Source organism: Bos indicus x Bos taurus, chromosome 21 (assembly GCF_003369695.1).
Source record: "Bos indicus x Bos taurus breed Angus x Brahman F1 hybrid chromosome 21, Bos_hybrid_MaternalHap_v2.0, whole genome shotgun sequence".
Lineage (NCBI taxonomy): Eukaryota > Metazoa > Chordata > Mammalia > Artiodactyla > Bovidae > Bos > Bos indicus x Bos taurus.
The window spans coordinates 31,618,652-31,637,807 of NC_040096.1; the positions used below are offsets into that span (position 1 = coordinate 31,618,652).

Consider the following 19,156-nt stretch of genomic DNA (forward strand, 5'->3'; position numbering starts at 1 on the left):
GACTGTATGGATCACAATAAACTGGGGGAAATTCTGAAAGAGGTGGGCATACCAGACCACCTGACCTGCCTCTTGAGAAACCTGTATGCAGGTCAGGAAGCAACAGTTAGAACTGGACATGGAACAACAGACTGGTTCCAAATAGAAAAAGGAGTACAACAAAGCTGTATATTGTCACCCTGCTTATTTAACTTATATCCAGAGTACATCCATCATGAGAAATGCTGGGCTGGAAGAAGCACAAGCTGGAATCAAGATTTCCGGGAGAAATATCAATAATCTCAGATACGCAGATGACACCACCCTTATGGCAGAAAGTGAAGAAGAAAGAACTAAAGAGACTCTTGATGAAAGTGAAAGAGGAGAGCGAAAAAGTTGGCTTAAAGCTCAACATTCAGAAAATGAAGATCATGGCATCCAGTCCCATCACTCCATGGCAAATAGATGGGGAAACAGTGGAAACAGTGGCTGACTTTATTTTTCTGGGCTCCAAAATCACTGCAGATGGTGACTGCAGCCATGAAATTAAAAGATGCTTACTCCTTGGAAGTAAAGTTATGACCAATCTAGATAGCATATTAAAAAGCAGAGACATTACTTTGCCAACAAAGGTCCGTCTAGTCAAGGCTATGGTTTTTCCAGTGGTCATGTATGGATGCGAGAGTTGGACTGTAAAGAACGCTGAGTGCTGAAGAATTGATGCTTTTGAACTGTGGTGTTGGAGAAGGCTCTTGAGAGTCCCTTGGACTGCAAGGAGATCTAACCAGTCTATCCTAAAGGAGATCAGTCCTGGGTGTTCATTGGAAGGACTGATGTTGAAGCTGAAACTCCAATACTTTGGCCACTTGATGTGAAGAGCTGATTCATTTGAAAAGACCCTAATGTTGGGAAAGACTGAGGGCAGGAGGAGAAGGGGACGACAGAGGATGAGATGGTTGGATGGCATCACCAATTCAATGGACATGAGTTTAGGTAAACTCTGGGAGTTGGTGATGGACAGGGAGGCCTGGCGTGCTGTGGTTCATGGGGTTGCAAAGAGTCGGACACAACTGAGCAACTGAACTGAACTGAATCCTTATCATTGAAGAAGGAAATGGCAGCCCATTCCAGTACTCTTGCCTGGAAAATCCTATGGACAGAGGAGCCTGGTGGGCTACAGTCCATGGGGCGCAAGAGTCAGACATGACTTAGCGACTAAACCACCACCAATCCTTATAGTAACAAATTAGCACATCATTGATTTTGTTGTTTTCTGCTTTTTGAGTGGGTGAAGCGGGAAGATAAGCAGCTTTCCTCAGAGTGCTAGGCAGCCTTTACATGCAGTGGTATGCTCGGCACACCATCTGTGGTGCTTTGGGGTCAAAGGAAAGCAGGAACTTAATGAACCCAAGACCCAGAAAAGATGCCTGGATCCAAAAGAGGTGGAGGCCTCGCAGAAGTCAAAGATGAAGAAAAAAGCACTATCATCTCGGGCTACTGATCCTCAGCATCATGCTACAGCATCACAGCATATGGGAAGAGCTCTTAAAAGGCCAGTAAATTTGTCCCAGCAATCTGTTAATTAAAGTTCTTACTAACTAGACAAACCACACATATACTGAAATTTACATTTTACTAAAATGACATCTATAGAAGCAAAATATCTATGTATTATCTGTTCCACCTATCATGTAAATTGCTCTAATTGTCACAAGTCTAATTCACTTAGCTCATTATAATTACTTAAAATTCAGCTCATCCTGACTAGATTCCTGGGCCAGTCTTTTCAAATAACTTGTTTTATTACAAATTTCCTTTTATTTAAACAAGTGTCAGTAATAACACAGGATTAAGAGTGGTTAATTAACAACTGAGAAATTATAAGGAAAATGTCATTATTGGGTTAGAAAATAACAGCATTCAGCAGAACAAATTTCAAGAGTAAAGATATAGACACTTATGTTTCTGAACAGGCTGAATGGCACAGCTCAACACAATGTGAGTCAAAGAAGCAAGAAAAAAAGAAGGCAGGGGGCCACAAGAGGCAAAATATTTTATTCTAGTGTCCCCCAAATTGACTGTGGAAGTAAAAAGTTTCTACATTAAAAATGTTTATATAAATTATACGAACAGTAATTTTCATAAAAGTCAAAATGAAATGTTCTGCATAGCACAAAAGATATGCCTAAGCAACATATCATATTTGCACAAGGCCACTGAATGTCACAGGTACTAGTAACAAATGAAAAAGCGTAAGTTATGGCAGACCGAGCAAAGATTTCAGTCTGGTATTCTATAACCCCAAGACAATAAACTACTCTTACTATACAAAAGCTCTAATGACATACAGAGTCTTTTGTAGGAACGCTTGTGCTTCTGGTTGGCACATTATCTACTCTTTAATATGTGAAAGTAATACAGAGAGTTGTGAGCGTTTGTGCAAAACTATTGTATTTACAAAAATGGCACAAAAGTGAATTCAACAGTCAACGCACATGCACACTTCATTCACATCTTCAGTGACAAAAGGTATTCTGAACACTATCGAACTGAATAAGAATACTAGCTTCAACAACAGCTGTTAGTAAGCAATAGAGTCATGTAAGTTACACCAGAATGGGCAAATATTGCCCAAGTAAAATTCTATTGTTAAAGCTGAAACAGATTTAAGGCCTTTCAAGTTCAAGCATAGGGTACAAATCTTTTGGAGCCCCATCTATTTGTGTTTGAAACATGTGACCTTTCTTCTAACTTGTGGTCTTAAACTTCTGTTTTACAACACCCAAAAGGAAAATCCAGAAATTAACAGTAAAGGTTATATGAAATAAGAGTAATATACGAAGCTATAATTAAAATATATTAAAGAAAGTCAACATTAAAACTGCGAAACTTGTTACTTGTTGGATCCAGCCCTACACTAGGAGTTAGGTAATATATACAATTATTCTCAAGTAGATTACTTTATGTTGCTCTAACATGTTCTTTTCATCAGTGCACTGTTAAACTAATCAAAAACTCTACACATGTATATTCCCTTACAATAGCAGCACACACTACCGCTATCTGCAAAGCCATCACTCTCAAATGACTTAATGAGTAAAAGGAAATAAAAAGCAGAGGAGTAACATATTAAGGAGAAATAATGGGAATTAGAAGATTTATGCGGTTCAGCTCTTTTTAATCAGCCAGCCAGCTTGCTAGCAACAAGAGATGGTTTCCACTGAGGAAGGTCCTGTGGAGTGGAATGTAGTCACCAGTGACCTCTGTCTTATCTGGGGTTGCAGTAGGAAGTTGCTTGTTCTTCATTTTGCTTTAGCCATGTTGTAATCCCCAGAATCAAAATATTTTTACCCTTTATGCAATCGTTTACTTAAAAAATCTGAACCTCCAGGATTTTGTCCCAGATGAGGATATCTTGCTTTTAACTTTTGCTTCTTCAGCTTTCTCTGGACTAATCACTTTATCTTCCATTTCCTTCTGCTCCTCTGCGGAGGCTGCCTGGGGGACTTCCGCAGACATACTGCTCCCTCTGCGGACAAGAGGCTGAGAAGAGACGTGCCCGAGATAGTGGAATTTTTTTAATGTGTCACCTGGCATCATGGAATAGTGGCAGTCCTGTGTGATGTCCCTACTGGTTTTTCCTTGATTTTGAATTCCAAATGTTTCAGAACCACTGTCATACAAGAACAGTTCAATCCCCACCTCACCCTTGGGGTCTTCCCTGTCTTTTAGGGCTCCCACTTTTCCTTTCTTTTAAAAAAATATCAGTTAGGATATTTTCCCTGTAAAGTCATTAGTATATAGGTGCAGGACAATTGGTAAATATAAAAACTCACAAAGAAAAAAAAAACTCACAAAGAAGAAAATAGTAATCTTCTATAGTCTCACTTCTCAAGTGAAAATAAATATTGTCTAAGAGATGCCCTTCTATCCTGCTTTCTGAGTTTATCATTTAACTTTTTAACATTCTGTATAAGTTGTGTGGTAATTTCATAATATCCTATCCTCCTCCTCCTATACAATTAAGTGCTGACTTGGTCTAGCTCCTGGGGTAAGCATTTACATGTATGAGCCACTTAATCCACAAACAACCTTGTAAAGTGAGTACTGTTATTATTTCCTCTTTGTAACTGAGGTTCAGACAGTTTAAGATATACACCCATTTTACCGAGCTGCTAAGTAGTGGAGTCTTTCTGACCAGGGGAGCCTGGCTCTGGAGCCCAGACTCCAAAATAGTCTGATCCAGTGCACTTCCGTCATATGGATGGAATAAATAAACCACAGTTTATTTAACCATTCTTTCACTTTTGCTCATTTTCCCTTTTTCCTCCAAGTTTCTGGTACTATAAATAAAGCTGCCATGTACAACCTCATGATTAAGTCTTTGTGTACATTATCTGTAAGTATTTCTGCAGAATAATTTCTGGCAGAGGATTTACTTGATCAAGGAGATTACAGTTTTAAGGCTTTGACAAAATTCACCAACCTGCATCTCAGATTGTTGTGGCTTTTCAGAATGTTGTATCCTTGACACTCCATCCAACAAGCTAAGCAATGAAGAGCCAGTGCAACCAAAAATAAATAAATTAAAAAAAATACTTTTGCTATATGATGCTTTAGTTACTAATGTGGTAGTGATCCACAGTGATCCAAACCCTTGTATAATTCAGCCCCCATGAATACCTGTGACTTGTTTCTAATGAACAGAATATGGCAAAAGTAAAAGGACCTTGCAGATGTAATTAAAGTCCCTAATCAATCGATTTTCAGTTAATCAAAATGGAGATTATCCTCGGTGGGCCTTACCTAATTAGGTGAGCCCTCTAAACGGGCTTGCTGAAGTTAGAGAGACTCAGAGCAGTAGAAACTGTTACTGACTTTTAGGAAGTAAATCATCATGAAATGAAGCTGCAAGTAAATGAATTCCATCACCAATATGGGAATTCAGAAGTTTATCCTTCCCTGCCACACCTCTATATGAGAATGCAGTCTGGCCATCATCAGCCCTGTAAGGCCCTGAGCAGAGAACCCAAGTAAGCCATGCCCAGACTTCTGAGTTACAGAAATTCTTAAATAATAAATGGGTGTTGTCTTAAGCCACTGAGTTGTGTGCTAATACAATTAACAAGACTACAAATTTTCCATGTGTTATTAACCATGGTTTTTTCTTCTTTCCAGCTCATGTTTCTGCATTCATCATTTTCTTATTTGGGTTCTTAATACTTTTTGTTTTAAAGATATCAACAACCCCTTTGTCTGTCATAAATAATAAACAGCATTGCATTTTCATGTGGTCAAATCCATTGGTCTTTCCCTTTGTGGTGCCACTTGGAAAGCCCATCCTCATCCCAAAGTGACAGCATGAGTCACATACATTTTGTCTAGTACTTGTGTGGTTTCATCATTACATTTAAATCTTTAATCCAACTGAAGAGGTTTTTGGTAAACGGTGGTACAGAAAAGCCCAACTTTCACTGCTTTCAAATGTACAAACGATATCTACTGAATAATCATTTGGTTTTCAACTGAATTTATATCAGATCAAAAGTCTAAATTTGGCCTTTTCCATGTGTTACATTAGGTCTATCCTCTTCTGCTTTAGTATCAAACTCTTTTCATTGTCAGAACTCTACGATGCATTAGAGCACAGTAGGAAAAAAATCACCCTTCATTTCTCTTCTTTCATAAACTTTCCTCATGATTCTCAAACATTTCTTCTTTCATTTTATCTTTGGAATTGTTTTGTCAAATTCCATTGGCAATTTCATTGTATCTGTGGCACACTGAAATATATTTATAGATTTACACATATATAGATTATAGAATTGATTTCCCGTATTTCCATACCAGAACATGTTTAGAACTATGTGTCTTTTTCATGACCTTGTCAAGATAGGTTTAGTCGTGTACACCTTCCACGTATCTTGTTGGATTAATGACAGGGTTTTAAATATTTTCATTTAAGACATCCTAACTAGTATATTTCGATAATTGTTTATTTACTAGATTATAAGAAGATTTTTTTTAACTTACTTGTGCAACCATAAATCAGTAAGTGTCTGGCAAAAATCAATGAAAGCATTCTGTGAGAATCAGTTCTTAAACAATTACCAGTATCCCCTTGTGGGATGTATATACCTATGCTGATTAGTCTAAACCAACAAGAGAATCCCAAATTCCTTGCAGTAATTGGTTCAGGAATGGACAAATCTAAGATAAGTTGGGCCAGTGAAACAGAAAAGAGGTTTTCCAGGGGATTGTGATAAGAAGCTTTCTTGCTCTTTGATGAGAACCCCAGGAAGCCAGCTTCTCCCATTGGTCACAGTCAAGGAGACGTGTATTTTGGCAGCTGTTGTGTGACCATAAGAAGCACCCTCAGAATGAAGCTGAGTCTGTGGATAGCAGAGCAGAGACACTGAAAGACTGTGCTGATACCTCTGAATGCCTGGATCGTCTGACTCGAGATCTGCCCTGCCTCTGTGCTTGTTCTTTGAGCCAGCTCATTTTCTGGTTGTGCCCCTTTCACCTGGGCCTTTTTTAGCCCAAAGCATCCTGCTGATACATAAGGACTGAGTGAGACAGATGGACACTTCCCAGCACAGAGTGGCTGCTCAGTGTATGACAGTGCCACCCGCCACCATCCCTGACCCCTAGCCCCGCCAGGCCTTACTTCCTTGTCCAGTACTACCTGTGTCCAGCCTTTGCTCCCACACATTCTCACTCACATTCGGAGCTGTCTCACCCTTAAAGACCCTGCTCAAATTCTACCTCCTTCACAAATGTTGTTTGGCTCATGGAGAATTCTCCTCCGTGCTCAGCTTGTCTGAGCCTCATCACACACTGCCTCCCGTGGCTGCCTTTGCCTTCCTGAGTCTGGGTCCATCTCCTCATCCCCCATCTAGAGTGAATCCCTCCAGGGCCTGGACCACCCAGTGTACCTCAGCCTCCTGCACTGGTCTGCCTCCTGCACCCTCTTGCCCCTTGTAATGTTCAGTGAGCACTTAATGCTGAAGTTACCACTCTTAAAATTTCTTCTCTCCCTTGCTTTTTACAATTTGTGGGCACCAGGATTCAGCTGAATGAGATTCCTACAACAGCAAGAGGGGTGTTATTTTTTTGTTCTGAAGGTCTCTACAAGTGTAAGGCATGTTTAAAGTAGCTATAAATAATTTATAGTGTCCATAACTCAAGTCGATCAAAATAGACCTCATCACAGTGATGCGGCAAAATCTGGTACAAGCTGCTTTTCTGCTGCCTCCAAACCCATTACAAACTCGGCGCAGATGAAAATCTGCCTGGATTCTCTCCTGAATCGGATTAATGCCCCATCCGCAATCACATTAATCACAATCTGTCTGAGATTAGACCCGGGGTAATCCCATTGGACAAGAGGTGACAACCCAGATTCTATCATCTCATTCATTATCTATTTTTGGAATTTGCTAGTAACTCTAGCCTCTAGAAGATGTTTTCTGGTGAAAGAGGATCCTCTGTAGATTCTTTTGAAAAACTCAGTTCATGGGCTTTGAATAGAGCCAAGCACTTGGTGTCATTGATGTCTCCTATTTTGTTTCCAGGTGATGAACAGACAACAAAATCCCCAAGTCCGTAGTCTTTGTTATGAGAAACACACACACATTTAGCTTTTTACAAACCTATATTGGAAAGAATTAAAGACATCCTTCAAAACCTTTAAAAGATCAGGACTACAACTTTCTGAAGAGACGGCCTCATGTTTGAGGATATATGATATTTTCTTTTCTGCTTGTTTTAGTATCATAAAGGTAAGCATCTGTGGTTGGTAAAGGGGCTGTAACTGGCCCCCCAAATCTGAAAACCGGCCCCCACACACACACCCACACATCTGTGCAGGATGGAGGACTTTTTACAATGTCCCATTTCCCGCTGGCAAGTCAAAATGAACTCTGATAGCTGATGTTCCTCTTATTTGCATATAGAAATACCGCTCAAGGGAAATGCTAGGACCAAATGAGTCAGGGCAAACCAATTTCGTGCCCACATTCTCAGACCTCTGGTGCGGGAGCACAGCAGAGAAAGCCAACCCCAGAAAGGATACAACCTACATAACAGGATGGTTGCCCACAATCAGATCAGATCAGATCAGTTGCTCAGTTGTGTCCGACTCTTCGCGACCCCATGAATCCCAGCACGCCAGGCCTCCCTGTCCATCACCAACTCCCAGAGTTCACTCAGACTCACGTCCATTGAGTCAGTGATGCCATCCAGCCATCTCATCCTCTGTCGTCCCCTTCTCCTCCTGCCCCCAATCCCTCCCAGCATCAGAGTCTTTTCCAATGAGTCAACTCTTCGCATGAGGTGAAAGTACTGGAGTTTCAGCTTTAGCATCATTCCTTCCAAAGAAATCCCAGGGCTGATCTCCTTCAGAATGGACTGGTTGGATCTCCTTGCGGTCCAAGGGACTCTCAAGAGTCTTCTCCAACACCACAGTTCAAAAGCATCAATTCTTCGGTGCTCAGCCTTCTTCACAGTCCAACTCTCACATCCATACATGACCACAGGAAAAACCATAGCCTTGACTAGACAGACCTTTGTTGGCAAAGTAATGTCTCTGCTTTTGAATATGCTATCTAGGTTGGTCATAACTTTCCTTCCAAGGAGTAAGCATCTTTTAATTTCATGGCTGTGGTCAACAAGTAAGTTACAAATGAGTGGTGTTCTTTTCCTCATTCTTCGGGACTACGAATAGAAATGCTTCCCTTTATCCCATGGAAATGGTTGCCAGGAACTGATCACCAGCCAACTCTCCCCAAACTAGCCTTCTGCCAACCTGCTCTTTCTAGGTTTCTAGGTGGAGAGAGGAGCTGTCTATCCATAGGATCTCTTCCTCCATCTCCTGGCCCCTTACCCCCTCCTGACTCACATCCTTGTTTTCTCTGGCCTTGCTTGACGCACTCTTTTACACTTTTGCTATTTTCCATCTGAATCTCTCCGGCCAGGGAACAGGATCATGGAGGTTCCCTTTGGCCAAGAGAATCCCTCAGACTCCTCGGTGGAAGTTCGAGGCTACTCACAGTCTGACATGAGCTTCCCTTTTAGTCTTTCACTCATGCTGACTCCTCCACGAAAGTCCAGCACATGGACCTGCCTTAGGTGGCTACAGGGTCTTTCCTGTCTCCTGTCTCTAGGGCTTTGCTCGTGTCACTGTCCTGGTTCATTCTGCCTCCCAGCTGCTCACCTTTCCCCCAAATGCACTTGCGTCATTCACCTCCTCTCTCTATCTTTAAGACCATTTCCTCTTCCAAGCAGACTTTCCTGATCCTTTTCTTCTTGGTACTCATCCTACAGGGCTCAGATAAGATGCCACAGGCTCCAAGAAGTCTCTCCAGCCATCCCACTCTGTGCTCCCTCCTTGTTACTGTTCCAGGTTTGGTAGCTCTCTTCCCAGTGCTGATCATAAGTCAAAGATGAACAAAGTTGGACATGAGGTAAAGTGGAGAGGACAGATTTTAACAAATATTATCTTTTGTATCAGTCGCATGAACTGAACTCAACTGCAATTTGTACAGAGGTGACCAGACATCTTAAAGGGAGAGTGAGGGAGTAAGGAGGGCTCATAAGAGTCAGCGAGGTGAAAAATTGCAAAAGGCTGGAAGAGGGGGTTGGTCTATGAGAAATCCATCAGGGTTTGCTAATGGGTTCTTATCCAAGGTAGGCTCCTGCCCTGCCACGGAGGCTGGAAGATAGGAGGCTGGCCCTATCTTCAGGTGTTGGTTGGAACAAAAAGTAAATTCTTTCAGCAGCCTTAAGTATTTTCAGGTAGACACTTTAAGCGGGGCTGGGGTGATCCTAGGGATGTGGACTTGAGATGTGAGAAACTATGTTAGTGTTTTGCTCAAACCTACAGGCTAAGACAGAGGTCTAGTTGAGAAAGGGCTCAGAGGAGGCTGGCTAAAGCTTGGTCAAGGAGAGACTGTGTGTCGCCTCCCTTCATCCTCCTCTCCTCCTTAGCCTTGTTTCAGTGAAGGCACCATGTCCAAGCAGGGCCCCCAGCCTTAGCCTGGACCATCTGGTAAGAGGCCAGCCTTTCTGCAAAACCACCCAATCTTGGGTTGGTGATTGTATTCCTTTTGGAGCTCAGTGTTTCCCTCTTTCCTTCTCTCCCTTTCTTTCTCGCTTTGCTCAATATCCTGATCTTGGCAAAGGGAGGGATAGTGATAGGCTGAAACCACACTCTAGAAGGTAGACCCTGTGAGGCTGCTGACTGACAGAAGTCAGCCAGGAATGCCAGTGCCTGGGGCCAGACTGCTCAGAACCACATCCAGGCCACCTGAGCCAGCTGGGGATTCCCCTTCTGGAATAGGAGAAACACAACTGTCCCTAAAGCCATCAGCATGGGTCTTCTTTATGATCTCCTCCCCTCCTGGGATGTAAGCTTGGCAGGTTATCCCCTGCAGCTATGAGGGTGTGGGTTAGAAAGAAACAAAGGCTCCCAGGCGGTTTTGTTTTTAAAGAGCTACTTTTTCTCATCCTTCTATAATGATCGTATTGAACCCATCAAGGACAAGAGTGCTATAGACTGTGCGTTTCTTAACACAGAATGACCTTTGTCACATGTCCACTATAAACAAAGTAACCAACAAGTAAGTTCATCCCATCTGGACAGACTCACAGAGCAAACGTCGATAACTAGTCTCATGGACTAGTGGGTTTAAGTCTCAGTCTCACCTCCTACTAGATGTATTAACTCATTTAGGTTATTAATTTATTTGTTTCTGAGCTGCTGAAAGATGGTAAAAAGACCTGCCTCAACACCTCAGATGGAGAGTCAGCTTCATGAGATGTACCCGGTGGGGCCCCAGCCTTGGTTTCAGGCTTTGACACTGCCATCTTGAAATTCTTACTAATTTTTGAGCAAGGGACACCAGATTTCATTTTGCACTGGTAGCCACATATTATGTAATCCAGCCTTTCCTGGGGTTTTGGGGAACTTTTAATGAGACCTCTTAAGATGGAAAGATATAAACATCTGAATGCAGAGTTCCAAAGAATAGCAAGAAGAGATAAAAAAGCCTTCTTCAGCGATCAATGCAAAGAAATAGAGGAAAACAACAGAATGGGAAAGACTAGAGATCTCTTCAAGAAAATCAGAGATACCAAAGGAACATTTCATGCAAAGATGGGCTCGATAAAGGACAGAAATGGTATGGACCTAACAGAAGCAGAAGATATTAAGAAGAGGTGGCAAGAATACACAGAGGAACTGTACAAAAAAGATCTTCACGACCAAGATAATCACGATGGTGTGATCACTCACCTAGAGCCAGACATCCTGGACTGTGAAGTCAAGTGGGCCTTAGAAAGCATCACTACGAACAAAGCTAGTGGAGGTGATAGAATTCCAGTTGAGCTATTCTAAATCCTGAAGGATGATGCTGTGAAAGTGCTACACTCAATATGCCAGCAAATTTGGAAAACTCAGCAGTGGCCACAGGACTGGAAAAGGTCAGTTTTCATTCCAATCCCAAAGAAAGGCAATGCCAAAGAATGCTCAAACTACCGCACAATTGCACTCATCTCACACGCTAGTAAAGTAATGCTCAACATTCTCCAAGCCAGGCTTCAGCAATATGTGTACTGTGAACTTCCTGATGTTCAAGCTGGTTTTAGAAAAGGCAGAGGAACCAGAGGTCAAATTGCCAACATCCACTGGATCATTGAAAAAGCAAGAGAGTTCCAAAAAAACATCTATTTCTGCTTTATTGACTATGCCAAAGCCTTTGACTGTGTAGATCACAATAAACTGTGGAAAATTCTTCAAGAGATGGGAATACCAGACCACCTGATCTGCCTCTTGAGAAATCTGTATGCAGGTCAGGAAGCAACAGTTAAAACTGGACATGGAACAACAGACTGGTTCCAAATAGGAAAAGGAGTTCGTCAAGGCTGTATATTGTCACCCTGTTTGTTTAACTTCTATGCAGAGTACATCATGAGAAACGCTGGACTGGAAGAAACACAAGCTGGAATCAAGATTGCCGGGAGAAATATCAGTCACCTCAGATATGCAGATGACACCACCCTTATGGCAGAAAGTGAAGAGGAACTCAAAAGCCTCTTGATGAAAGTGAAAGTGGAGAGTGAAAAAGTTGGCTTAAGGCTCAACATTCAGAAAACAAAGATCATGGCATCCGGTCCCATCACTTCATGGGAAATAGATGGGGAAACAGTGGAAACAGTGTCAGACTTTATTTTTCTGGGCTCCAAAATCACTACAGATGGGGACTGCAGCCATGAAATTAAAAGACGCTTACTCCTTGGAAGGAAAGTTATGACCAACCTAGATAGCATATTCAAAAGCAGAGACATTACTTTGCCAACAAAGGTTCGTCTAGTTAAGGCTATGGTTTTTCCTGTGGTCATGTATGCATGTGAGAGTTGGACTGTGAAGAAGGCTGAGCGCCGAAGAATTGATGCTTTTGAACTGTGGTGTTGGAGAAGACTCTTGAGAGTCCCTTGGACTGCAAGGAGATCCAACCAGTCCATTCTGAAGGAGATCAGCCCTGGGATTTCTTTGGAGGGAATGATGCTGAAGCTGAAACTCCAGTACTTTGGCCACCTCATGCGAAGAGTTGACTCATTGGAAAAGACTGATGCTGGGAGGGATTGGGGGCAAGAGGAGAAGGGGATGACAGAGGATGAGATGGCTGGATGGCATCACTGACTCAATGGATGTGAGTCTCGATGGACTCCAGGAGTTGGTGATGGACAGGGAGGCCTGGCGTGCTGCGATTCATGGGGTCACAAAGAGTCGGACACGACTGAGGGACTGATCTGATCTGATATGATCTGAAGATGGCTTAGCCCAAGGCCTGGCCAGAAGCAAGTGTTCAGTGAACGTTAGGGAGGGATGGGCCTGCCCCGTGTCACTGGGTGCCTGTTTGCTCAGAGGAAGCTGGTGGGGGTCAGGCAAGAGAGCCTGGGGAGACAGGATGGGTTTGGATATCAGGAGGCCTGAAATCTGACTGTGATTTGCCAAGTTTCTTGGTCTTCCCAGGCCTGAGCTGCTGTCTGAAACATGGTGCTCAACTCCCCCCAAAGTCGAGCTCTCAGAAGCCTATGATGGTGATGTGGGTGCTGAGAGCCCTTCTGGCCTCCTCTGTACAATGTCTCCAACTGCCTTTGGAGAAAAGGGTATGGGCTGGGAAGGGGATGGAGGCAGGAGCCAGAGGAGAGCCCTGGTCCTCAGGTGGGCAAAGAGAAATCCCATCCCAAATAACTCCAGCAGGAAGACCCCTGGCCTGGGTCAAGGGACCTGGCTTCCAGCTCCATTTCTGTCACTTACATGCTGGAAGACAGGTCATTGGCCTTCGGTTTCCTCTCTGATACTCACAGTGGGATTAATGCTCCCATCACCAGCAACAGCTTCCTTTGTGTTGGGTGGACAGTTGTCTGTGACATGCCCTTTGTGAGTGATTCGGAGGCCATATAGTGTAATGATACTACCAGCAAGTCAGGGGGCAGAGAGTCTGGTTCAAACCCTGGCTCCACCAGCTGTGAAACCTGGAACGAATTACCTAATATCTCCAAGCCTCAAGGTCTTCATCTGTGAAACAGGTATAGCTTTTATCTACTTGGCTGCATTGGATCTTAGTTGCAGCATGCAAGATTTTCGCTGCGTCCTGCAGGATCTTCCGTTGCAGCGCACGGACTCTCTAGCTGTGGCACGAGGGCTCAGTGGTTGCAGGGTGTAGACTTAGTTGCTCTGTGGCATGTGGAATCTTAGGTCCCTAACCAGGGATCAAATCCACATCCCCTGCATTGCAAGGTGGATTCTTAATCATTGGACCACCAGGGAAGTCCCAGACACAGGGATAATTTTAACAATAGTCACTCCTTCCTAGAATTGTTGTGACACACTGGCAGTCCTGTGTGTGAAGGTGGCTCCAAGTTAGAGTCCTGTATGTTAGCTATGATGAGGATGATTCTGAACATGAAGGTTAAGCCCCACATTCTTCCCCATATATGTGGTTCCATGATGATGAATAGGAGACAAAACATCTCGCAGCAGGTAAATGTCTCCTGAGCGGGTACGAACAGGAAGGCAGGTAGTGGGGAAGGAAGCAGAGTGTGTGTGCGTGTGCAGGCCTGTAGGAGCTGTCTGTGAGCTCTGTGCTTGAGGAAGAGGAGGCCAGGCAAGGATGACCACCTCTCTGGCCTGCAGCTTTTTCTCTGTCCAACAAAGGCCTGAAAGAGTAAGTCTCCGAAGGGTCTTGTAGCTTTTTGGTTCGCGAGTTCTAGAAGGAAAGAAGGAAGGCTTGATTAAGCAAAACTGTAAGATAATAAAGCCTGCTTTGTGATCTGCTCCCAGGCCCCAGGTTCCTTCCTGACCTTTCTTTCAGGTTTTGTTTTCAGGGTGGGAGCTGCTGTCCCTGTATTGTGAGTGAGTACCTGTTCTGTGCTTTCTCAAGGATTTCCGAACAGTAAGCCTATCTTTTAGGGGGACTGTGAGTAGAGTTTAAGGCAGTAATGGTGGGGTGGTGGAGGTCTGGGGAAAGGGAATCCAGAGAGACTTCTCTGTGCTTCCAGAATCTTCCCAGGAGGAGGGTCATAGCCGGGGCTAGTTTTATGGAATATATGGAGCTCTGGAGCTCAAGCTGCTATTCCCTGTAAGGGTAGAGAGCACTCTAAAGCCCAGAAATGGAGGGCCCCCAGATCTCCTGTGTCCTGTAGTCTGGGACATGGAGAAGGGGACCGTGGGAGTATCTGGAAAGCAGCTACCCAAGGCAGGGTCAGATCAATGGCACCTTGTGGCTGTGCCAGGGGAAAAGGATTTTTGCTTCTCTCACTCTTGTGCTGTCTCTCAAGGATGGCTGTGACCCAGGAGACCCAGGTGGAGGGGGTCTTGAAAACAGTCCTTGATTTTCTAGCCCCAGAGAAGTGAAGCTGGTGACAGATGGAACCACACTCACGTGGGTCTTCGACCACAGTGCAAGCAGCAAAGCCTATGGAGCCAGGCAGACCTGCTGTGAATGGCAGTTCTGATTTATCCTGTGACCAGAAGCAATCATGTCACCTCCCTAAGTTTCAGTTTCCTCGGGGATTGAAGGAATCTAACACTACCCACTCGTCACGTGCATGTGTGCTAAGTCACTTCCGTCATGTCTGATTCTTTGTGACTCCATGGACTGTAGCCCACCAGGCTCCTCTGTCCATGGGATTCTCCAGGCAAGAATACGGAGTGGGTTGCCATGCCCTCCTCCAGGAGATTTTCCCGACCCAGGGATTGAACCCACTTCTCCTGTGTCATCCTGCATTGGCAGGCAGGTTCTTTACCACTAGAGCCCCCTGGGAGGCCCACCCACCTCATCACATTGCTGTAAAGACCTAATAGGCTAATAACAGGACCTTAGCACATGATGGCGGAGAAGGCAATGGCAACCCACTCCAGTACTCTTGCCTGGAAAATCCCATGGACGGAGGAGCCTGGTGGGCTGCAGCCCATGGGGTTGCACAGAGTTGGACACGACTGAAGTGACTTAGCAGCAGCAGCAGCACATGATGGAGACTGAAAGAATACTGGTTTATGACTCGGCTACCTGACATCCCAGGAGAGATCATCTACTCACCCTACTGCCCCTTCAACACCTCCCCTCCTTCCTACCCCTGCCCACTGCCCCCCAGACACCCCCTTCCCTAATAAGGTCTCAAATAATTGTTTTTTCTGGGTTGTAGGAAGAATTTCTCTTGGCCCAAGAGATTAACAGTCTAGACTTAGGATTCCAGCCCAGAGCCGCCCTCTCCTGGCTGCCTGAGCCATTGAGTTAATTGATTTGCTTGCTCCTAGTTAGGTGCTGAAAGTCTGGCCAGGCCCAGAGTGGTTGGGGAGGGAAGACCAGCAGCCAAGAGCATTTTTCTCAGTTCACTACAGAAGGGTACCTACCACATACTGGCTCCCAGTTCTGAGACTGTGCCCAACTACACAAACATCATCCGTACACAAACTCTTCACTCAGACCACTTTCTGAGCCTCCATCCCCACAGAAGTGATGTACAGAACAAGCATACATGGAAATGCACAAACAAATCATCAGACGACACATACACACAGATAGACTTAGACTTCCCCTCCACACGCAGAGGCAGGCAGGCCCTGGGAACAGGTAAGGCACAGTGTACACACAGACTCCCAATATAAAGCCATAATGATAAGTGTCTTATTTACCACATATTGCACTTCCCTTTCACTTTTCACTTTCATGCATTAGAGAAGGAGGTGGCAACCCACTCCAGTGTTCTTGCCTGGAGAATCCCAGGGACAGCAGAGCCTGGTGGGCTGCCGTCTATGGGGTCGCACAAAGTCGGACACGACTGAAGCAACTTAGCAGCAACAGCAGCAGCACTATGTGCCAGATATTGTTCTAAGCCTTTTCCAGAGAAAAATTCTTACAACAGTAGAGGTAGATACTATTTTTACCCCCCCTACCCCATTTTACCAAGGGAACATTTCATGCAAAGATGGGCTCGATAGAGGACAGAAATGGTATGGACCTAACAGAAACAGAAGATATTAAGAAGAGGTGGCAAGAATACACAAAAGAACTGTACGAAAAAGATCTTCACGACCAAGATAATCACGATGGTGTGATCACTCACCTAGAGCCAGACATCCTGGACTGTGAAGTCAAGTGGGCCTTAGAAAGCATCACTATGAACAAAGCTAGTGGAAGTGATGAAATTCCAGTTGAACTATTTCAAATCCTGGAAGATGATGTTATGAAAGTGCTGCACTCAATATGCCAGCAAATTTGGAAAACTCAGCAGTGGCCACAGGACTGGAAAAGGTCAGTTTTCATTCCAATCCCAAAGAAAGGCAATGCCAAAGAATGCTCAAACTACCGCACAATTACACTCGTCTCACACGCTAGTAAAGTAATGCTCAACATTCTCCAAGCCAGGCTTCAGCAATACGTCAACCGTGAACTTCCAGATGCTCAAGTTGTTTTAGAAAAGGCAGAGGAACCAGAGATCAAATTGCCAACATCCACTGGATCATTGAAAAAGCAAGAGAGTTCCAGAAAAACATCTATTTCTGCTTTGTTGACTATGCCAAAACCTTTGACTGTGTGGATCACAATAAACTGTGGAAAATTCTGAAAGAGATGGGCATACCAGACCACCTGACCTGTCTCTTGAGAAACCTATATGCAGGTCAGGAAGCAACAGTTAGAACTGGACATGGAACAACAGACTGGTTCCAAATAGGAAAAGGAGTACGTCAAGGCTGTATATTGTCAGCCTGCTTATTTAACTTATACGCAGAGTACATCATGAGAAACGCTGGGCTGGAAGAAGCACAAGCTGGAATCAAGATTGCCGGGAGAAATATCAGTCACCTCAGATATGCAGATGACACCACCCTTATGGCAGAAAGTGAAGAGGAACTAAAAAGCCTCTTGATGAAAGTGAAAGTGGAGAGTGAAAAAGTTGGCTTAAAGCTCAACATTCATAAAACTAAGATCATGGCATCTGGTCCCAACACTTTGCGGGAAATAGATGGGGAAACAGTGGAACAGTGTCCAAAATCACTGCAGATGGTGATTGCAGCCATGAAATTAAAAGAGGCGTACTCCTTGGAAGGAAAGTTATGGCCAACCTAGATAGCATATTCAAAAGCAGAGACATTACTTTGCCAACAAAAGTCCATCTAGTCAAGGCTATGATTTTTCCTGTGGTCATGTATGGACATGAGAGTTGGACTGTGAAGAAAGCTGAGCACCGAAGAATTGATGCTTTTGAACTGTGGTGTTGGAGAAGACTCTTGAGAGTCCCTTGGACTGCAAGGAGATCCAACCAGTCCATTCTAAAGGAGATCAGTCCTGGGTGTTCTGGAAGGAATGATGCTAAAGCTGAAACTCCAATATTTTGGCCATCTCATGGGAAGAGTTGACTCATTGGAAAATACTCTGATGCTGGGAGGGATTGGAGGCAGGAGGAGAAGGGGATGACAGAGGATGAGATGGCTGGATGGCATCACTGACTTGATGGACATGAGTTTGGGTGAACTCCGGGAGCTGATGATGGACAGGGAGGCCTGGCATGCTGCGATTCATGGGGTTGCAAAGAGTCAGACTCTACTGAGCGACTGAACTGCCTGACTGACTGATCCCATTTTACAGATGAGGAAACTGAAGGTCAGAGAAGTAAAATAACATGCCTGAGATCACAGAGTGGCCACGTGCAGCCATATCTACCCATACTCCCCGCTCCTCGTTTCTCAACCCCGTTCATTTTCATAGACACGTTATTCGAACGCAGCATTCTCCCCACCTCGACGTGCTCCACATACACTGAGGGTAAGTGCTGTTCGGGGCGCTAAGTGGCCAAAGACTCAAGAAATGGCATGTGGGCACAGCAGCTGGTAAGCTGTGCTAAAAAACCGGACAGTGAGAAGACCAGACCTTCCAAAGGTAGTAGCGGTGGTTAAAAGTCTTACAAGTCCGACGGGGCTACCACGTGAAGCGCTCAGCACAGCGCTGGCCGGCGGAGGGGCACTCGCAGGCCGTGTGGAGACGGTCCTCGGGTAGTGAGTTCAGTGCGCGCTAAGGGTCTAGCTCCAGCTCTCAGCAAAGCCTCTCCCTGCGTACTTGACTGCACCCATTTTCCGGCAAGCAGTCCAGAGCGTGAGGCCGACAAGCCTTACGTTTTTAGCAGAAGGGCCGCGGAGCTCCACCGTGCCCTCAGGTCGACGTAGGCCGGATCTGAGATTCCCGTGGAGACATTTTATGCCTAGGAGCCCACCTGCGCCCCACTCAAGCGTACACCAAGTTCTTGGTACACCTTTTAATGGGAAAAACAACAACAGCCACCCTGGTTGGGTAAGTGTGATTTATAATTCATGGGCCAGTCTTTGAACCCTTTCAGACAAAACCCACAGCAATTTCTTTGAAAGAAAGAAATGCCTGGACTTTGCTCAGAAGTCGCAGGTTTTCTAAGGAACGACAAGCCACTGCACAGATAGTAAATCACCCTGCGCACCACATTTGTTTCTAATTATTTGCATTGCAGTTCGTTTGTGAAATAAAACAGAAGAGTTTATAAATATCGTTTATTCTGGAAGTGAGACACACATTCGACCCCAGTCTTGTTCCTAGAAGGAGCTGCGCTATTCGAGTGGGGGAAAGAATGAGGGAGTCCG

General features: G+C 44.5%; 1 pseudogene; it reads right to left on the bottom strand.

The window, feature by feature from the left end:
- Positions 1-3,160: 3,160 nt before the first annotated feature.
- On the bottom strand, positions 3,161-3,517 carry LOC113879988 (annotated as a pseudogene).
- Between the last annotated feature and the right edge of the window lie 15,639 nt (positions 3,518-19,156).